Genomic DNA, 19,717 nt, shown 5'->3' on the forward strand with positions numbered 1-19,717 from the left:
TTTCTTCTTAATCATTGTAGACAAGACATACACCTCGAAATCATTCACTTTGAGGGTACAGCTATGTCTTAAACTTCCGGTATCCTTCTGCAGCTAACTGGGTGCATTTACTCATTTACTTTTTTGGTGCGCAACCTAGGTACTTCTTTTATTCCAAACTCTGAATAGGCACACAAATGTGTGGGATGAGTAAGCAAGCTATATCATCTGACAGCTTGGTTCATGGGAAAATAGAAGATGATGCAGCCTAAGCTTTACATTAAAATCAAGATAGAAACTGGAAATAATGGAAGTCAAAGCTGAAGGCAAGAGAGGTGGAAGCCATTTTGAAAGGAAGATAGAACGCAAGTGCTGTGCTCTACTGATGGTATGTCGATCAGGTTATTGAAAGGTTTCATCTATGAACTAAAATGTCTACTGAAGCTGACTCCAAGAGAGAACTACACCTAATTAGCTAGGTGCTCAGTCCTTGCCGAAACCCGGGATTGAACCAGGGACCTTTAGATCTTCAGTCTAACGCTCTCCCAACTGAGCTATTTTGGCCAGTTGTCAGAAAATACCTTCCTGATGATTCTTAATCATTGGAGGAAACAAGTGGGCATCTGATCAATCACTAGGAGGGTACATCTATGTGTTAAAGTATGCTGTATCCTTCTGCAGCTAACTGGGCACAATTAGTCAATTTATTTTTTATTGCGCAAGCTAGGTATTTCTTTTTTTCTAAACGCTAAATAGGCTAGCAATCTAATACACAGAAATGTGTGGCATGAGGAAGCAAGCTATATCATCTGACACTTTGGTCCAAGGTTAGATGGAAAATGATGCAGGCTACAGTTTACCCTAAAATCGAGATAGAAACGGCAAATAATGGAAGTCAAAGCTGAAGGCAAGAGAGGTGGAATCCATTTTCAAAGAAAGATAGAAAACACGTACTGTCTTGTACTGATGGTATGTCAATTAGGTTGATGAAAGGTTTTATTAATTAAATAAAACGTCACCGGAAGCTGACTCCAAAAAAGAAACTTGCCTGACGAACTAGCTGCTCAGTCTTTGACCAAACCAAGGATTTAACCACGGACCCTTAGATCTAAAGTTTGACGTCCTCGCAACTGAGCTCTTTCAGCCCGTTTTTTCACAGTGCCTTCCTTATTATTGTTAATCATTGTAGACAAGAAATATAAGTCGCAATCATTCACTGTGAGGGTACAGCTATGTGTTACACTTTGCTGTATCCTTCTGTAGCTAACTGGGGGCAATTACTCCTTTACTTTTTTGCTACGCGAGGTAGGTACTTCTTTTTTTCTAAACTCTGAATAGGCTACCACTCTCATAAACAGAAATGTGTGGCATGACCAAGCAAGCTATATCATCTGACAGTTTGGCTCATGGGAAAATGGAAGATGACGCCGGCTACGGTTTACATTAAAATCAAGATAGAAACGGGAAATAATGGAAGTCAAAGCTGAAGGCAAGAGAGGTGGAAGCCATTTTGAAAGGAAGATAGAAAATAGGTGCTCTTTTGTACCGATGGCATGTCGATCAGGTTGATGCAAGTTTTTATCAATGAAATAAAATGTCACTTGAGAGTGATTCCAAGAAAGAAACATGCCTAACAAGCTGAGTGCTTGGTCTTTGGCACAACCCAGGATTGAACCAAGGACCTTTTTTATCTTTAGTCTAACATTCTCCCAACTGAGATATTTTAGCCAGGTGTCATGAAAAGCTTTCCGTATCATTTTTAATCATTGTAGACAAGACACAGAAGTCTAAATCATTCACTGTGAGGGTACAGCTATGTCTTAAACTTTGCTGTATCCTTCTCCAGTTAACTGGGTGTAATTAGGGAATTCGTTTTTTATTGTGCAAGCTAGGTATTTCTTTTTTTCTAAGCTCTAAATAGGCTAGCAATCTAATGCACAGAAATGTGTGGCATGAGTAAGCAAGCTATTTCATCCGACACTTTGGTTCAAGGGAAGATGGAGACTGATGCAGACTGCGGGTTACCTAAAAATCAAGACAGAAACAGTAAATAATGGAAGTCAAAGCTGAAGGCAAGAGAGGTGGAATCCATTTTGAAAGGAAGATAGAAAACAAGTACTGTCTTGTACTGATGGTATGTCAATTAGGTTGATGAAAGGTTTTATCAATTAAATAAAACGTCACCAGAAGCTGAATCCAAGAAAGAAACACGCCTAACAAGCTGTCTTCTGAGTCTTTGCCGAAACCCGGGATTGAACCAGGGACCTTTAGATCTTCAGTCTAACGCTCTCCCAACTGAGCTATTTCAGCCAGTTATTTCACAGGTCCCTCCGTTTTCTTCTTAATCATTGTAGACAAGACATACACCTCGAAATCATTCACTTTGAGGGTACAGCTATGTCTTAAACTTCCGGTATCCTTCTGCAGCTAACTGGGTGCATTTACTCATTTACTTTTTTGGTGCGCAACCTAGGTACTTCTTTTATTCCAAACTCTGAATAGGCACACAAATGTGTGGGATGAGTAAGCAAGCTATATCATCTGACAGCTTGGTTCATGGGAAAATAGAAGATGATGCAGCCTAAGCTTTACATTAAAATCAAGATACAAACTGGAAATAATGGAAGTCAAAGCTGAAGGCAACAGAGGTGGAAGCCATTTTGAAAGGAAGATAGAACGCAAGTGCTGTGCTCTACTGATGGTATGTCGATCAGGTTATTGAAAGGTTTCATCTATGAACTAAAATGTCTACTGAAGCTGACTCCAAGAGAGAACTACACCTAATTAGCTAGGTGCTCAGTCCTTGCCGAAACCCGGGATTGAACCAGGGACCTTTAGATCTTCAGTCTAACGCTCTCCCAACTGAGCTATTTCGGCCAGTTGTCAAAGAATACCTTCCTGATGATTCTTAATCATTGTAGGCAACAAGTGGGCATCTGATCAATCACTAGGAGGGTACATCTATGTGTTAAAGTATGCTGTATCCTTCTGCAGCTAACTGGGCACAATTAGTCAATTTATTTTTTATTGCGCAAGCTAGGTATTTCTTTTTTTCTAAACGCTAAATAGGCTAGCAATCTAATACACAGAAATGTGTGGCATGAGGAAGCAAGCTATATCATCTGACACTTTGGTCCAAGGTTAGATGGAAAATGATGCAGGCTACAGTTTACCCTAAAATCGAGATAGAAACGGCAAATAAGGGAAGTCAAAGCTGAAGGCAAGAGAGGTGGAATCCATTTTCAAAGAAAGATAGAAAACACGTACTGTCTTGTACTGATGGTATGTCAATTAGGTTGATGAAAGGTTTTATTAATTAAATAAAACGTCACCGGAAGCTGACTCCAAAAAAGAAACTTGCCTGACGAACTAGCTGCTCAGTCTTTGACCAAACCAAGGATTTAACCAGGGACCCTTAGATCTAAAGTTTGACGTCCTCGCAACTGAGCTCTTTCAGCCCGTTTTTTCACAGTGCCTTCCTTATTATTATTAATCATTGTAGACAAGAAATATAAGTCGCAATCATTCACTGTGAGGGTACAGCTATGTGTTACACTTTGCTGTATCCTTCTGTAGCTAACTGGGGGCAATTACTCCTTTACTTTTTTGCTACGCGAGCTAGGTACTTCTTTTTTTCTAAACTCTGAATAGGCTACCATTCTCATAAACAGAAATGTGTGGCATGACTAAGCAAGCTATATCATCTGACAGTTTGGCTCATGGGAAAATGGAAGATGACGCCGCCTACGGTTTACATCAAAATCAAGATAGAAACGGGAAATAATGGAAGTCAAAGCTGAAGGCAAGAGAGGTGGAAGCCATTTTGAAAGGAAGATAGAAAATAAGTGCTCTTTTGTACCGATGGCATGTCGATCAGGTTGATGCAAGTTTTTATCAATGAAATAAAATGTCCCTTGAGAGTGACTCCAAGAAAGAAACATGCCTAACAAGCTGAGTGCTTGGTCTTTGGCACAACCTAGGATTGAACCAAGGACCTTTTTTTATCTTTAGTCTAACATTCTCCCAACTGAGATATTTAAACCAGGTGTCATGAAAAGCTTTCCGTATCATTTTTAATCATTGTAGACAAGACACAGAAGTCTAAATCATTCACTGTGAGGGTACAGCTATGTCTTAAACTTTGCTGTATCCTTCTCCAGTTAACTGGGTGTAATTAGGGAATTCGTTTTTTATTGTGCAAGCTAGGTATTTCTTTTTTTCTAAACTCTAAATAGGTTAGCAATCTAATGCACAGAAATGTGTGGCATGAGTAAGCAAGCTATTTCATCCGACACTTTGGTTCAAGGGAAGATGGAGACTGATGCAGACTGCGGGTTACCTAAAAATCAAGACAGAAACAGTAAATAATGGAAGTCAAAGCTGAAGGCAAGAGAGGTGGAATCCATTTTGAAAGGAAGATAGAAAACAAGTACTGTCTTGTACTGATGGTATGTCAATTAGGTTGATGAAAGGTTTTATCAATTAAATAAAACGTCACCAGAAGCTGAATCCAAGAAAGAAACACGCCTAACAAGCTGTCTTCTGAGTCTTTGCCGAAACCCGGGATTGAACCAGGGACCTTTAGATCTTCAGTCTAACGCTCTCCCAACTGAGCTATTTCGGCCAGTTATTTCACAGGTCCCTCCGTTTTCTTCTTAATCATTGTAGACAAGACATACACCTCGAAATCATTCACTTTGAGGGTACAGCTATGTCTTAAACTTCCGGTATCCTTCTGCAGCTAACTGGGTGCATTTACTCATTTACTTTTTTGGTGCGCAACCTAGGTACTTCTTTTATTCCAAACTCTGAATAGGCACACAAATGTGTGGGATGAGTAAGCAAGCTATATCATCTGACAGCTTGGTTCATGGGAAAATAGAAGATGATGCAGCCTAAGCTTTACATTAAAATCAAGATAGAAACTGGAAATAATGGAAGTCAAAGCTGAAGGCAAGAGAGGTGGAAGCCATTTTGAAAGGAAGACAGAAAATAAGTGCTCTTTTGTACGATGGCATGTCGATCAGGTTGATGCAAGTTTTTATCAATGAAATAAAATGTCACTTGAGAGTGACTCCAAGAAAGAAACATGCCTAACAAGCTGAGTGCTTGGTCTTTGGCACAACCCAGGATTGGACCAAGGACCTTTTTTATCTTTAGTCTAACATTCTCCCAACTGAGATATTTTAGCCAGGTGTCATGAAAAGCTTTCTGTATCATTTTTAATCATTGTAGACAAGACACAGAAGTCTAAATCATTCACTGTGAGGGTACAGCTATGTCTTAAACTTTGCTGTATCCTTCTCCAGTTAACTGGGTGTAATTAGGGAATTCGTTTTTTATTGTGCAACCTAGGTATTTCTTTTTTTCTAAACTCTAAATAGGCTAGCAATCTAATGCACAGAAATGTGTGGCATGAGTAAGCAAGCTATTTCATCCGACACTTTGGTTCAAGGGAAGATGGAGACTGATGCAGACTGCGGGTTACCTAAAAATCAAGACAGAAACAGTAAATAATGGAAGTCAAAGCTGAAGGCAAGAGAGGTGGAATCCATTTTGAAAGGAAGATAGAACGCAAGTGCTGTGCTCTACTGATGGTATGTTGATCAGGTTATTAAAAGGTTTCATCTATGAACTAAAATGTCTACTGAAGCTGACTCCAAGAGAGAACTACACCTAATTAGCTAGGTGCTCAGTCCTTGCCAAAACCCGGGATTGAACCAGGGACCTTTAGATCTTCAATCTAACGCTCTCCCAACTGAGCTATTTCGGCCACTTATTTCACAGGTCCCTCCGTATTCTTCTTAATCATTGTAGACAAGACATACACCTCGAAATCATTCACTTTGAGGGTACAGCTATGTCTTAAACTTCCGGTATCCTTCTGCAGCTAACTGGGTGCAATTACTCATTTAATTTTTTGGTGCGCAACCTAGGTACTTCTTTTATTCCAAACTCTGAATAGGCACACAAATGTGTGGGATGAGTAAGCAAGCTATATCATCTGACAGCTTGGTTCATGGGAAAATGGAAGATGATGCAGCCTAAGCTTTACATTAAAATCAAGATAGAAACTGGAAATAATGGAAGTCAAAGCTGAAGGCAACAGAGGTGGAAGCCATTTTGAAAGGAAGATAGAACGCAAGTGCTGTGCTCTACTGATGGTATGTTGATCAGATTATTAAAAGGTTTCATCTATGAACTAAAATGTCTACTGAAGCTGACTCCAAGAGAGAACTACACCTAATTAGCTAGGTGCTCAGTCCTTGCCAAAACCCGGGATTGAACCAGGGACCTTTAGATCTTCAATCTAACGCTCTCCCAACTGAGCTATTTCGGCCACTTATTTCACAGGTCCCTCCGTATTCTTCTTAATCATTGTAGACAAGACATACACCTCGAAATCATTCACTTTGAGGGTACAGCTATGTCTTAAACTTCCGGTATCCTTCTGCAGCTAACTGGGTGCAATTACTCATTTACTTTTTTGGTGCGCAACCTAGGTACTTCTTTTATTCCAAACTCTGAATAGGCACACAAATGTGTGGGATGAGTAAGCAAGCTATATCATCTGACAGCTTGGTTCATGGGAAAATGTAAGACGATGCAGCCTAAGGTTTACATTAAAATCAAGATAGAAACTGGAAATAATGGAAGTCAAAGCTGAAGGCAAGAGAGGTGGAAGCCATTTTGAAAGGAAGATAGAACGCAAGTGCTGTGCTCTACTGATGGTATGTCGAACAGGTTATTAAAAGGTTTCATCTATGAACTAAAATGTCTACTGAAGCTGACTCCAAGAGAGAACTACACCTAATTAGCTAGGTGCTCAGTCCTTGCCAAATCCCGGGATGGAACCAGAGATCTTTAGATCTTCAGTTTAACGCTCTCCCAAATGAGCTATTTCGGCCAGTTGTCAGAGAATACCTTCCTGATGATTCTTAATCATTGCAGGCAACAAGTGGGCATCTGATCAATCACTAGGAGGGTACATCTATGTGTTAAAGTATGCTGTATCCTTCTGCAGCTAACTGGGCACAATTAGTCAATTTATTTTTTATTGCGCAAGCTAGGTATTTCTTTTTTTCTAAACGCTAAATAGGCTAGCAATCTAATACACAGAAATGTGTGGCATGAGGAAGCAAGCTATATCATCTGACACTTTGGTCCAAGGTTTGATGGAAAATGATGCAGGCTACAGTTTACCCTAAAATCGAGATAGAAACGGCAAATAATGGAAGTCAAAGCTGAAGGCAAGAGAGGTGGAATCCATTTTCAAAGAAAGATAGAAAACACGTACTGTCTTGTACTGATGGTATGTCAATTAGGTTGATGAAAGGTTTTATTAATTAAATAAAACGTCACCGGAAGCTGACTCCAAAAAAGAAACTTGCCTGACGAACTAGCTGCTCAGTCTTTGACCAAACCAAGGATTTAACCAGGGACCCTTAGATCTAAAGTTTGACGTCCTCGCAACTGAGCTCTTTCAGCCCGTTTTTTCACAGTGCCTTCCTTATTATTGTTAATCATTGTAGACAAGAAATATAAGTCGCAATCATTCACTGTGAGGGTACAGCTATGTGTTACACTTTGCTGTATCCTTCTGTAGCTAACTGGGCGCAATTACTCCTTTACTTTTTTGCTACGCGAGCTAGGTACTTCTTTTTTTCTAAACTCTGAATAGGCTACCACTCTCATAAACAGAAATGTGTGGCATGACCAAGCAAGCTATATCATCTGACAGTTTGGCTCATGGGAAAATGGAAGATGACGCCGGCTACGGTTTACATCAAAATCAAGATAGAAACGGGAAATAATGGAAGTCAAAGCTGAAGGCAAGAGAGGTGGAAGCCATTTTGAAAGGAAGATAGAAAATAAGTTCTCTTTTGTACCGATGGCATGTCGATCAGGTTGATGCAAGTTTTTATCAATGAAATAAAATGTCACTTGAGAGTGACTCCAAGAAAGAAACATGCCTAACAAGCTTAGTGCTTGGTCTTTGGCACAACCCAGGATTGAACCAAGGACCTTTTTTTATCTTTAGTCTAACATTATCCTAACTGAGATATTTTAGCCAGGTGTCATGAAAAGCTTTCCGTATCATTTTTAATCATTGTAGACAAGACACAGAAGTCTAAATCATTCACTGTGAGGGTACAGCTATGTCTTAAACTTTGTTGTATCCTTCTCCAGTTAACTGGGTGTAATTAGGGAATTTGTTTTTTATTCTGCAAGCTAGGTATTTCTTTTTTTCTAAACTCTAAATAGGCTAGCAATCTAATGCACAGAAATGTGTGGCATGAGTAAGCAAGCTATTTCATCCGACACTTTGGTTCAAGGGAAGATGGAGACTGATGCAGACTGCGGGTTACCTAAAAATCAAGATAGAAACAGTAAATAATGGAAGTCAAAGCTGAAGGCAAGAGAGGTGGAATCCATTTTGAAAGGAAGATAGAAAACAAGTACTGTCTTGTACTGATGGTATGTCAATTAGGTTGATGAAAGGTTTTATCAATTAAATAAAACGTCACCAGAAGCTGAATCCAAGAAAGAAACACACCTAACAAGCTGTCTTCTGAGTCTTTGCCGAAACCCGGGATTGAACCAGGGACCTTTAGATCTTCAGTCTAACGCTCTCCCAACTGAGCTATTTCGGCCACTTATTTCACAGGTCCCTCCGTATTCTTCTTAATCATTGTAGACAAGACATACACCTCCAAATCATTCACTTTGATGGTACAGCTATGTCTTAACCTTCCGGTATCCTTCTGCAGCTAACTGGGTGCATTTACTCATTTACTTTTTTGGTGCGCAACCTAGGTACTTCTTTTATTCCAAACTCTGAATAGGCACACAAATGTGTGGGATGAGTAAGCAAGCTATATCATCTGACAGCTTGGTTCATGGGAAAATAGAAGATGATGCAGCCTAAGCTTTACATTAAAATCAAGATAGAAACTGGAAATAATGGAAGTCAAAGCTGAAGGCAAGAGAGGTGGAAGCCATTTTGAAAGGAAGATAGAACGCAAGTGCTGTGCTCTACTGATGGTATGTCGATCAGGTTATTGAAAGGTTTCATCTATGAACTAAAATGTCTACTGAAGCTGACTCCAAGAGAGAACTACACCTAATTAGCTAGGTGCTCAGTCCTTGCCGAAACCCGCGATTGAACCAGGGACCTTTAGATCTTCAGTCTAACGCTCTCCCAACTGAGCTATTTCGGCCAGTTGTCAGAGAATACCTTCCTGATGATTCTTAATCATTGTAGGCAACAAGTGGGCATCTGATCAATCACTAGGAGGGTACATCTATGTGTTAAAGTATGCTGTATCCTTCTGCAGCTAACTGGGCACAATTAGTCAATTTATTTTTTATTGCGCAAGCTAGGTATTTCTTTTTTTCTAAACGCTAAATAGGCTAGCAATCTAATACACAGAAATGTGTGGCATGAGGAAGCAAGCTATATCATCTGACACTTTGGTCCAAGGTTAGATGGAAAATGATGCAGGCTACAGTTTACCCTAAAATCGAGATAGAAACGGCAAATAATCGAAGTCAAAGCTGAAGGCAAGAGAGGTGGAAACCATTTTCAAAGGAAGATAGAAAACACGTACTGTCTTGTACTGATGGTATGTCAATTAGGTTGATGAAAGGTTTTATCAATTAAATAAAACGTCACCAGAAGCTGAATCCAAGAAAGAAACACGCCTAACAAGCTGCCTTCTGAGTCTTTGTCGAAACCCGGGATTGAACCAGGGACCTTTAGATCTTCAGTCTAACACTCTCCCAACTGAGCTATTTCGGCCAGTTATTTCACAGGTCCCTCCGTTTTCTTCTTAATCATTGTAGACAAGACATACACCTCGAAATCATTCACTTTGAGGGTACAGCTATGTCTTAAACTTCCGGTATCCTTCTGCAGCTAACTGGGTGCATTTACTCATTTACTTTTTTGGTGCGCAACCTAGGTACTTCTTTTATTCCAAACTCTGAATAGGCACACAAATGTGTGGGATGAGTAAGCAAGCTATATCATCTGACAGCTTGGTTCATGGGAAAATGGAAGATGATGCAGCCTAAGCTTCACATTAAAATCAAGATAGAAACTGGAAATAATGGAAGTCAAAGCTGAAGGCAAGAGAGGTGGAAGCCATTTTGAAAGGAAGATAGAACGCAAGTGCTGTGCTCTACTGATGGTATGTCGATCAGGTTATTGAAAGGTTTCATCTATGAACTAAAATGTCTACTGAAGCTGACTCCAAGAGAGAACTACACCTAATTAGCTAGGTGCTCACTCCTTGCCAAAACCCGGGATTGAACCAGGGACCTTTAGATCTTCAGTCTAACGCTCTCCCAACTGAGCTATTTCGGCCAGTTGTCAAAGAATACCTTCCTGATGATTCTTAATCATTGTAGGCAACAAGTGGGCATCTGATCAATCACTAGGAGGGTACATCTATGTGTTAAAGTATGCTGTATCCTTCTGCAGCTAACTGGGCACAATTAGTCAATTTATTTTTTATTGCCCAAGCTATGTATTTCTTTTTTTCTAAACGCTAAATAGGCTAGCAATCTAATACACAGAAATGTGTGGCATGAGGAAGCAAGCTATATCATCTGACACTTTGGTCCAAGGTTAGATGGAAAATGATGCAGGCTACAGTTTACCCTAAAATCGAGATAGAAACGGGAAATAATGGAAGTCAAAGCTGAAGGCAAGAGAGGTGGAATCCATTTTCAAAGGAAGATAGAAAACACGTACTGTCTTGTACTGATGGTATGTCAATTAGGTTGATGAAAGGTTTTATTAATTAAATAAAACGTCACCGGAAGCTGACTCCAAAAAAGAAACTTGCCTGACGAACTAGCTGCTCAGTCTTTGACCAAACCAAGAATTTAACCAGGGACCCTTAGATCTAAAGTTTGACGTCCTCGCAACTGAGCTCTTTCAGCCCGTTTTTTCACAGTGCCTTCCTTATTATTATTAATCATTGTAGACAAGAAATATAAGTCGCAATCATTCACTGTGAGGGTACAGCTATGTGTTACACTTTGCTGTATCCTTCTGTAGCTAACTGGGGGCAATTACTCCTTTACTTTTTTGCTACGCGAGCTAGGTACTTCTTTTTTTCTAAACTCTGAATAGGCTACCATTCTCATAAACAGAAATGTGTGGCATGACTAAGCAAGCTATATCATCTGACAGTTTGGCTCATGGGAAAATGGAAGATGACGCCGCCTACGGTTTACATCAAAATCAAGATAGAAACGGGAAATAATGGAAGTCAAAGCTGAAGGCAAGAGAGGTGGAAGCCATTTTGAAAGGAAGATAGAAAATAAGTGCTCTTTTGTACCGATGGCATGTCGATCAGGTTGATGCAAGTTTTTATCAATGAAATAAAATGTCCCTTGAGAGTGACTCCAAGAAAGAAACATGCCTAACAAGCTGAGTGCTTGGTCTTTGGCACAACCCAGGATTGAACCAAGGACCTTTTTTTATCTTTAGTCTAACATTCTCCCAACTGAGATATTTAAACCAGGTGTCATGAAAAGCTTTCCGTATCATTTTTAATCATTGTAGACAAGACACAGAAGTCTAAATCATTCACTGTGAGGGTACAGCTATGTCTTAAACTTTGTTGTATCCTTCTCCAGTTAACTGGGTGTAATTAGGGAATTTGTTTTTTATTCTGCAAGCTAGGTATTTCTTTTTTTCTAAACTCTAAATAGGCTAGCAATCTAATGCACAGAAATGTGTGGCATGAGTAAGCAAGCTATTTCATCCGACACTTTGGTTCAAGGGAAGATGGAGACTGATGCAGACTGCGGGTTACCTAAAAATCAAGATAGAAACAGTAAATAATGGAAGTCAAAGCTGAAGGCAAGATAGGTGGAATCCATTTTGAAAGGAAGATAGAAAACACGTACTGTCTTGTACTGATGGTATGTCAATTAGGTTGATGAAAGGTTTTATCAATTAAATAAAACGTCACCAGAAGCTGAATCCAAGAAAGAAACACACCTAACAAGCTGTCTTCTGAGTTTTGCCGAAACCCGGGATTGAACCAGAGACCTTTAGATCTTCAGTCTAACGCTCTCCCAACTGAGCTATTTCGGCCAGTTATTTCACAGGTCCCTCTGTATTCTTCTTAATCATTGTAGACAAGACATACACCTCGAAATCATTCACTTTGAGGGTACAGCTATGTCTTAAACTTCCGGTATCCTTCTGCAGCTAACTGGGTGAAATTACTCATTTACTTTTTTGGTGCGCAACCTAGGTACTTTTTTTTTATTCCAAACTCTGAATAGGCACACAAATGTGTGGGATGAGTAAGCAAGCTATATCATCTGACAGCTTGGTTCATGGGAAAATGGAAGATGATGCAGCCTAAGCTTTACATTAAAATCAAGATAGAAACTGGAAATAATGGAAGTCAAAGCTGAAGGCAAGAGAGGTGGAAGCCATTTTGAAAGGAAGATAGAACGCAAGTGCTGTACTCTACTGATGGTATGTCGATCAGGTTATTAAAAGGTTTCATCTATGAACTAAAATGTCTACTGAAGCTGACTCCAAGAGAGAACTACACCTAATTAGCTAGGTGCTCAGTCCTTGCCGAAACCCGCGATTGAACCAGGGACCTTTAGATCTTCAGTCTAACGCTCTCCCAACTGAGCTATTTCGGCCAGTTGTCAGAGAATACCTTCCTGATGATTCTTAATCATTGTAGGCAACAAGTGGGCATCTGATCAATCACTAGGAGGGTACATCTATGTGTTAAAGTATGCTGTATCCTTCTGCAGCTAACTGGGCACAATTAGTCAATTTATTTTTTATTGCGCAAGCTAGGTATTTCTTTTTTTCTAAACGCTAAATAGGCTAGCAATCTAATACACAGAAATGTGTGGCATGAGGAAGCAAGCTATATCATCTGACACTTTGGTCCAAAGTTAGATGGAAAATGATGCAGGCTACAGTTTACCCTAAAATCGAGATAGAAACGGCAAATAATGGAAGTCAAAGCTGAAGGCAAGAGAGGTGGAATCCATTTTGAAAGGAAGTTAGAAAACAAGTACTGTCTTGTACTGATGGTATGTCAATTAGGTTGATGAAAGGTTTTATTAATTAAATAAAACGTCACCGGAAGCTGAATCCAAGAAAGAAACACGCCTAACAAGCTGTCTTCTGAGTCTTTGCCGAAACCCGGGATTGAACCAGGGACCTTTAGATCTTCAGTCTAACGCTCTCCCAACTGAGCTATTTCGGCCACTTATTGCGCAGGTCCCTCCGTATTTTTCTTAATCATTGTAGACAAGACATACACCCCGAAATCATTCACTTTGAGGGTACAGCTATGTCTTAAACTTCCGGTATCCTTCTGCAGCTAACTGGGTGCAATTACTCATTTACTTTTTTGGTGCGCAACCTAGGTACTTCTTTTATTCCAAACTCTGAATAGGCACACAAATGTGTGGGATGAGTAAGCAAGCTATATCATCTGACAGCTTGGTTCATGGGAAAATGGAAGATGATGCAGCCTAAGCTTTAAATTAAAATCAAGATAGAAACTGGAAATAATGGAAGTCAAAGCTGAAGGCAACAGAGGTGGAAGCCATTTTGAAAGGAAGATAGAACGCAAGTGCTGTGCTCTACTGATGGTATGTTGATCAGGTTATTAAAAGGTTTCATCTATGAACTAAAATGTCTACTGAAGCTGACTCCAAGAGAGAACTACACCTAATTAGCTAGGTGCTCAGTCCTTGCCAAAACCCGGGATTGAACCAGGGACCTTTAGATCTTCAATCTAACGCTCTCCCAACTGAGCTATTTCGGCCACTTATTTCACAGGTCCCTCCGTATTCTTCTTAATCATTGTAGACAAGACATACACCTCGAAATCATTCACTTTGAGGGTACAGCTATGTCTTAAACTTCCGGTATCCTTCTGCAGCTAACTGGGTGCAATTACTCATTTACTTTTTTGGTGCGCAACCTAGGTACTTCTTTTATTCCAAACTCTGAATAGGCACACAAATGTGTGGGATGAGTAAGCAAGCTATATCATCTGACAGCTTGGTTCATGGGAAAATGTAAGATGATGCAGCCTAAGGTTTACATTAAAATCAAGATAGAAACTGGAAATAATGGAAGTCAAAGCTGAAGGCAAGAGAGGTGGAAGCCATTTTGAAAGGAAGATAGAACGCAAGTGCTGTGCTCTACTGATGGTATGTCGAACAGGTTATTAAAAGGTTTCATCTATGAACTAAAATGTCTACTGAAGCTGACTCCAAGAGAGAACTACACCTAATTAGCTAGGTGCTCAGTCCTTGCCAAAACCCGGGATTGAACCAGAGAGCTTTAGATCTTCAGTTTAACGCTCTCCCAAATGAGCTATTTCGGCCAGTTGTCAGAGAATACCTTCCTGATGATTCTTAATCATTGCAGGCAACAAGTGGGCATCTGATCAATCACTAGGAGGGTACATCTATGTGTTAAAGTATGCTGTATCCTTCTGCAGCTAACTGGGCACAATTAGTCAATTTATTTTTTATTGCGCAAGCTAGGTATTTCTTTTTTTCTAAACGCTAAATAGGCTAGCAATCTAATACACAGAAATGTGTGGCATGAGGAAGCAAGCTATATCATCTGACACTTTGGTCCAAGGTTAGATGGAAAATGATGCAGGCTACAGTTTACCCTAAAATCGAGATAGAAACGGCAAATAATGGAAGTCAAAGCTGAAGGCAAGAGAGGTGGAATCCATTTTCAAAGAAAGATAGAAAACACGTACTGTCTTGTACTGATGGTATGTCAATTAGGTTGATGAAAGGTTTTATTAATTAAATAAAACGTCACCGGAAGCTGACTCCAAAAAAGAAACTTGCCTGACGAACTAGCTGCTCAGTCTTTGACCAAACCAAGGATTTAACCAGGAACCCTTATATCTAAAGTTTGACGTCCTCGCAACTGAGCTCTTTCAGCCCGTTTTTTCACAGTGCCTTCTTTATTATTGTTAATCATTGTAGACAAGAAATATAAGTCGCAATCATTCACTGTGAGGGTACAGCTATGTGTTACACTTTGCTGTATCCTTCTGTAGCTAACTGGGGGCAATTACTCCTTTACTTTTTTGCTACGCGAGGTAGGTACTTCTTTTTTTCTAAACTCTGAATAGGCTACCACTCTCATAAACAGAAATGTGTGGCATGACCAAGCAAGCTATATCATCTGACAGTTTGGCTCATGGGAAAATGGAAGATGACGCCGGCTACGGTTTACATTAAAATCAAGATAGAAACGGGAAATAATGGAAGTAAAAGCTGAAGGCAAGAGAGGTGGAAGCCATTTTGAAAGGAAGATAGAAAATAAGTTCTCTTTTGTACCGATGGCATGTCGATCAGGTTGATGCAAGTTTTTATCAATGAAATAAAATGTCACTTGAGAGTGACTCCAAGAAAGAAACATGCCTAACAAGCTGAGTGCTTGGTCTTTGGCACAACCCAGGATTGAACCAAGGACCTTTTTTATCTTTAGTCTAACATTATCCTAACTGAGATATTTTAGCCAGGTGTCATGAAAAGCTTTCCGTATCATTTTTAATCATTGTAGACAAGACACAGAAGTCTAAATCATTCACTGTGAGGGTACAGCTATGTCTTAAACTTTGCTGTATCCTTCTCCAGTTAACTGGGTGTAATTAGGGAATTCGTTTTTTATTGTGCAAGCTAGGTATTTCTTTTTTTCTAAGCTCTAAATAGGCTAGCAATCTAATGCACAGAAATGTGTGGCATGAGTAAGCAAGCTATTTCATCCGACACTTTGGTTCAAGGGAAGATGGAGACTGATGCAGACTGCGGGTTACCTAAAAATCAAGACAGAAACAGTAAATAATGGAAGTCAAAGCTGAAGGCAAGAGAGGTGGAATCCATTTTGAAAGGAAGATAGAAAACAAGTACTGTCTTGTACTGATGGTATGTCAATTAGGTTGATGAAAGGTTTTATCAATTAAATAAAACGTCACCAGAAGCTGAATCCAAGAAAGAAACACGCCTAAAAAGCTGTCTTCTGAGTCCTTGCCGAAACCCGGGATTGAACCAGGGACCTTTAGATCTTCAGTCTAACGCTCTCCCAACTGAGCTATTTCGGCCAGTTATTTCACAGGTCCCTCCGTTTTCTTCTTAATCATTGTAGACAAGACATACACCTCCAAATCATTCACTTTGATGGTACAGCTATGTCTTAAACTTCCGGTATCCTTCTGCAGCTAACTGGGTGCATTTACTCATTTACTTTTTTGGTGCGCAACCTAGGTACTTCTTTTATTCCAAACTCTGAATAGGCACACAAATGTGTGGGATGAGTAAGCAAGCTATATCATCTGACAGCTTGGTTCATGGGAAAATAGAAGATGATGCAGCCTAAGCTTTACATTAAAATCAAGATAGAAACTGGAAATAATGGAAGTCAAAGCTGAAGGCAAGAGAGGTGGAAGCCATTTTGAAAGGAAGACAGAAAATAAGTGCTCTTTTGTACGATGGCATGTCGATCAGGTTGATGCAAGTTTTTATCAATGAAATAAAATGTCACTTGAGAGTGACTCCAAGAAAGAAACATGCCTAACAAGCTGAGTGCTTGGTCTTTGGCACAACCCAGGATTGGACCAAGGACCTTTTTTATCTTTAGTCTAACATTCTCCCAACTGAGATATTTTAGCCAGGTGTCATGAAAAGCTTTCTGTATCATTTTTAATCATTGTAGACAAGACACAGAAGTCTAAATCATTCACTGTGAGGGTACAGCTATGTCTTAAACTTTGCTGTATCCTTCTCCAGTTAACTGGGTGTAATTAGGGAATTCGTTTTTTATTGTGCAACCTAGGTATTTCTTTTTTTCTAAACTCTAAATAGGCTAGCAATCTAATGCACAGAAATGTGTGGCATGAGTAAGCAAGCTATTTCATCCGACACTTTGGTTCAAGGGAAGATGGAGACTGATGCAGACTGCGGGTTACCTAAAAATCAAGACAGAAACAGTAAATAATGGAAGTCAAAGCTGAAGGCAAGAGAGGTGGAATCCATTTTGAAAGGAAGATAGAACGCAAGTGCTGTGCTCTACTGATGGTATGTTGATCAGGTTATTAAAAGGTTTCATCTATGAACTAAAATGTCTACTGAAGCTGACTCCAAGAGAGAACTACACCTAATTAGCTAGGTGCTCAGTCCTTGCCAAAACCCGGGATTGAACCAGGGACCTTTAGATCTTCAATCTAACGCTCTCCCAACTGAGCTATTTCGGCCACTTATTTCACAGGTCCCTCCGTATTCTTCTTAATCATTGTAGACAAGACATACACCTCGAAATCATTCACTTTGAGGGTACAGCTATGTCTTAAACTTCCGGTATCCTTCTGCAGCTAACTGGGTGCAATTACTCATTTAATTTTTTGGTGCGCAACCTAGGTACTTCTTTTATTCCAAACTCTGAATAGGCACACAAATGTGTGGGATGAGTAAGCAAGCTATATCATCTGACAGCTTGGTTCATGGGAAAATGGAAGATGATGCAGCCTAAGCTTTACATTAAAATCAAGATAGAAACTGGAAATAATGGAAGTCAAAGCTGAAGGCAACAGAGGTGGAAGCCATTTTGAAAGGAAGATAGAACGCAAGTGCTGTGCTCTACTGATGGTATGTTGATCAGGTTATTAAAAGGTTTCATCTATGAACTAAAATGTCTACTGAAGCTGACTCCAAGAGAGAACTACACCTAATTAGCTAGGTGCTCAGTCCTTGCCAAAACCCGGGATTGAACCAGGGACCTTTAGATCTTCAATCTAACACTCTCCCAACTGAGCTATTTCGGCCACTTATTTCACAGGTCCCTCCGTATTCTTCTTAATCATTGTAGACAAGACATACACCTCGAAATCATTCACTTTGAGGGTACAGCTATGTCTTAAACTTCCGGTATCCTTCTGCAGCTAACTGGGTGCAATTACTCATTTACTTTTTTGGTGCGCAACCTAGGTACTTCTTTTATTCCAAACTCTGAATAGGCACACAAATGTGTGGGATGAGTAAGCAAGCTATATCATCTGACAGCTTGGTTCATGGGAAAATGTAAGACGATGCAGCCTAAGGTTTACATTAAAATCAAGATAGAAACTGGAAATAATGGAAGTCAAAGCTGAAGGCAAGAGAGGTGGAAGCCATTTTGAAAGGAAGATAGAACGCAAGTGCTGTGCTCTACTGATGGTATGTCGAACAGGTTATTAAAAGGTTTCATCTATGAACTAAAATGTCTACTGAAGCTGACTCCAAGAGAGAACTACACCTAATTAGCTAGGTGCTCAGTCCTTGCCAAATCCCGGGATGGAACCAGAGATCTTTAGATCTTCAGTTTAACGCTCTCCCAAATGAGCTATTTCGGCCAGTTGTCAGAGAATACCTTCCTGATGATTCTTAATCATTGCAGGCAACAAGTGGGCATCTGATCAATCACTAGGAGGGTACATCTATGTGTTAAAGTATGCTGTATCCTTCTGCAGCTAACTGGGCACAATTAGTCAATTTATTTTTTATTGCGCAAGCTAGGTATTTCTTTTTTTCTAAACGCTAAATAGGCTAGCAATCTAATACACAGAAATGTGTGGCATGAGGAAGCAAGCTATATCATCTGACACTTTGGTCCAAGGTTAGATGGAAAATGATGCAGGCTACAGTTTACCCTAAAATCGAGATAGAAACGGCAAATAATGGAAGTCAAAGCTGAAGGCAAGAGAGGTGGAATCCATTTTCAAAGAAAGATAGAAAACACGTACTGTCTTGTACTGATGGTATGTCAATTAGGTTGATGAAAGGTTTTATTAATTAAATAAAACGTCACCGGAAGCTGACTCCAAAAAAGAAACTTGCCTGACGAACTAGCTGCTCAGTCTTTGACCAAACCAAGGATTTAACCAGGGACCCTTAGATCTAAAGTTTGACGTCCTCGCAACTGAGCTCTTTCAGCCCGTTTTTTCACAGTGCCTTCCTTATTATTGTTAATCATTGTAGACAAGAAATATAAGTCGCAATCATTCACTGTGAGGGTACAGCTATGTGTTACACTTTGCTGTATCCTTCTGTAGCTAACTGGGCGCAATTACTCCTTTACTTTTTTGCTACGCGAGCTAGGTACTTCTTTTTTTCTAAACTCTGAATAGGCTACCACTCTCATAAACAGAAATGTGTGGCATGACCAAGCAAGCTATATCATCTGACAGTTTGGCTCATGGGAAAATGGAAGATGACGCCGGCTACGGTTTACATCAAAATCAAGATAGAAACGGGAAATAATGGAAGTCAAAGCTGAAGGCAAGAGAGGTGGAAGCCATTTTGAAAGGAAGATAGAAAATAAGTTCTCTTTTGTACCGATGGCATGTCGATCAGGTTGATGCAAGTTTTTATCAATGAAATAAAATGTCACTTGAGAGTGACTCCAAGAAAGAAACATGCCTAACAAGCTTAGTGCTTGGTCTTTGGCACAACCCAGGATTGAACCAAGGACCTTTTTTATCTTTAGTCTAACATTATCCTAACTGAGATATTTTAGCCAGGTGTCATGAAAAGCTTTCCGTATCATTTTTAATCATTGTAGACAAGACACAGAAGTCTAAATCATTCACTGTGAGGGTACAGCTATGTCTTAAACTTTGTTGTATCCTTCTCCAGTTAACTGGGTGTAATTAGGGAATTTGTT

At 39.8% G+C, this 19,717-nt stretch overlaps 11 non-coding genes across 11 annotated transcripts; all 11 read right to left on the reverse strand.

The window, feature by feature from the left end:
* Positions 1-470: 470 nt before the first annotated feature.
* TRNAF-GAA (transfer RNA phenylalanine (anticodon GAA)) lies at positions 471-543 on the reverse strand. Its single transcript has one exon. It is a non-coding gene; the product is annotated as a tRNA-Phe (tRNA).
* Positions 544-2,783: 2,240 nt separating this feature from the next.
* On the reverse strand, positions 2,784-2,856 carry TRNAF-GAA (transfer RNA phenylalanine (anticodon GAA)). Its single transcript has one exon. It is a non-coding gene; the product is annotated as a tRNA-Phe (tRNA).
* Positions 2,857-4,530: 1,674 nt separating this feature from the next.
* On the reverse strand, positions 4,531-4,603 carry TRNAF-GAA (transfer RNA phenylalanine (anticodon GAA)). The gene has a single exon. It is a non-coding gene; the product is annotated as a tRNA-Phe (tRNA).
* A 1,076-nt stretch (positions 4,604-5,679) lies between these two features.
* Positions 5,680-5,752, reverse strand: TRNAF-GAA (transfer RNA phenylalanine (anticodon GAA)). Its single transcript has one exon. It is a non-coding gene; the product is annotated as a tRNA-Phe (tRNA).
* A 494-nt stretch (positions 5,753-6,246) lies between these two features.
* TRNAF-GAA (transfer RNA phenylalanine (anticodon GAA)) lies at positions 6,247-6,319 on the reverse strand. The gene has a single exon. It is a non-coding gene; the product is annotated as a tRNA-Phe (tRNA).
* Positions 6,320-8,560: 2,241 nt separating this feature from the next.
* Positions 8,561-8,633, reverse strand: TRNAF-GAA (transfer RNA phenylalanine (anticodon GAA)). The gene has a single exon. It is a non-coding gene; the product is annotated as a tRNA-Phe (tRNA).
* Positions 8,634-10,275: 1,642 nt separating this feature from the next.
* On the reverse strand, positions 10,276-10,348 carry TRNAF-GAA (transfer RNA phenylalanine (anticodon GAA)). The gene has a single exon. It is a non-coding gene; the product is annotated as a tRNA-Phe (tRNA).
* A 2,823-nt stretch (positions 10,349-13,171) lies between these two features.
* Positions 13,172-13,244, reverse strand: TRNAF-GAA (transfer RNA phenylalanine (anticodon GAA)). The gene has a single exon. It is a non-coding gene; the product is annotated as a tRNA-Phe (tRNA).
* Positions 13,245-13,738: 494 nt separating this feature from the next.
* TRNAF-GAA (transfer RNA phenylalanine (anticodon GAA)) lies at positions 13,739-13,811 on the reverse strand. The gene has a single exon. It is a non-coding gene; the product is annotated as a tRNA-Phe (tRNA).
* Positions 13,812-16,051: 2,240 nt separating this feature from the next.
* Positions 16,052-16,124, reverse strand: TRNAF-GAA (transfer RNA phenylalanine (anticodon GAA)). The gene has a single exon. It is a non-coding gene; the product is annotated as a tRNA-Phe (tRNA).
* Positions 16,125-17,200: 1,076 nt separating this feature from the next.
* TRNAF-GAA (transfer RNA phenylalanine (anticodon GAA)) lies at positions 17,201-17,273 on the reverse strand. The gene has a single exon. It is a non-coding gene; the product is annotated as a tRNA-Phe (tRNA).
* Positions 17,274-19,717: the final 2,444 nt, after the last annotated feature.

Source organism: Pleurodeles waltl, unplaced genomic scaffold (genome assembly GCF_031143425.1).
Source record: "Pleurodeles waltl isolate 20211129_DDA unplaced genomic scaffold, aPleWal1.hap1.20221129 scaffold_465, whole genome shotgun sequence".
In the NCBI taxonomy this organism is placed as follows: Eukaryota; Metazoa; Chordata; class Amphibia; order Caudata; family Salamandridae; genus Pleurodeles; species Pleurodeles waltl.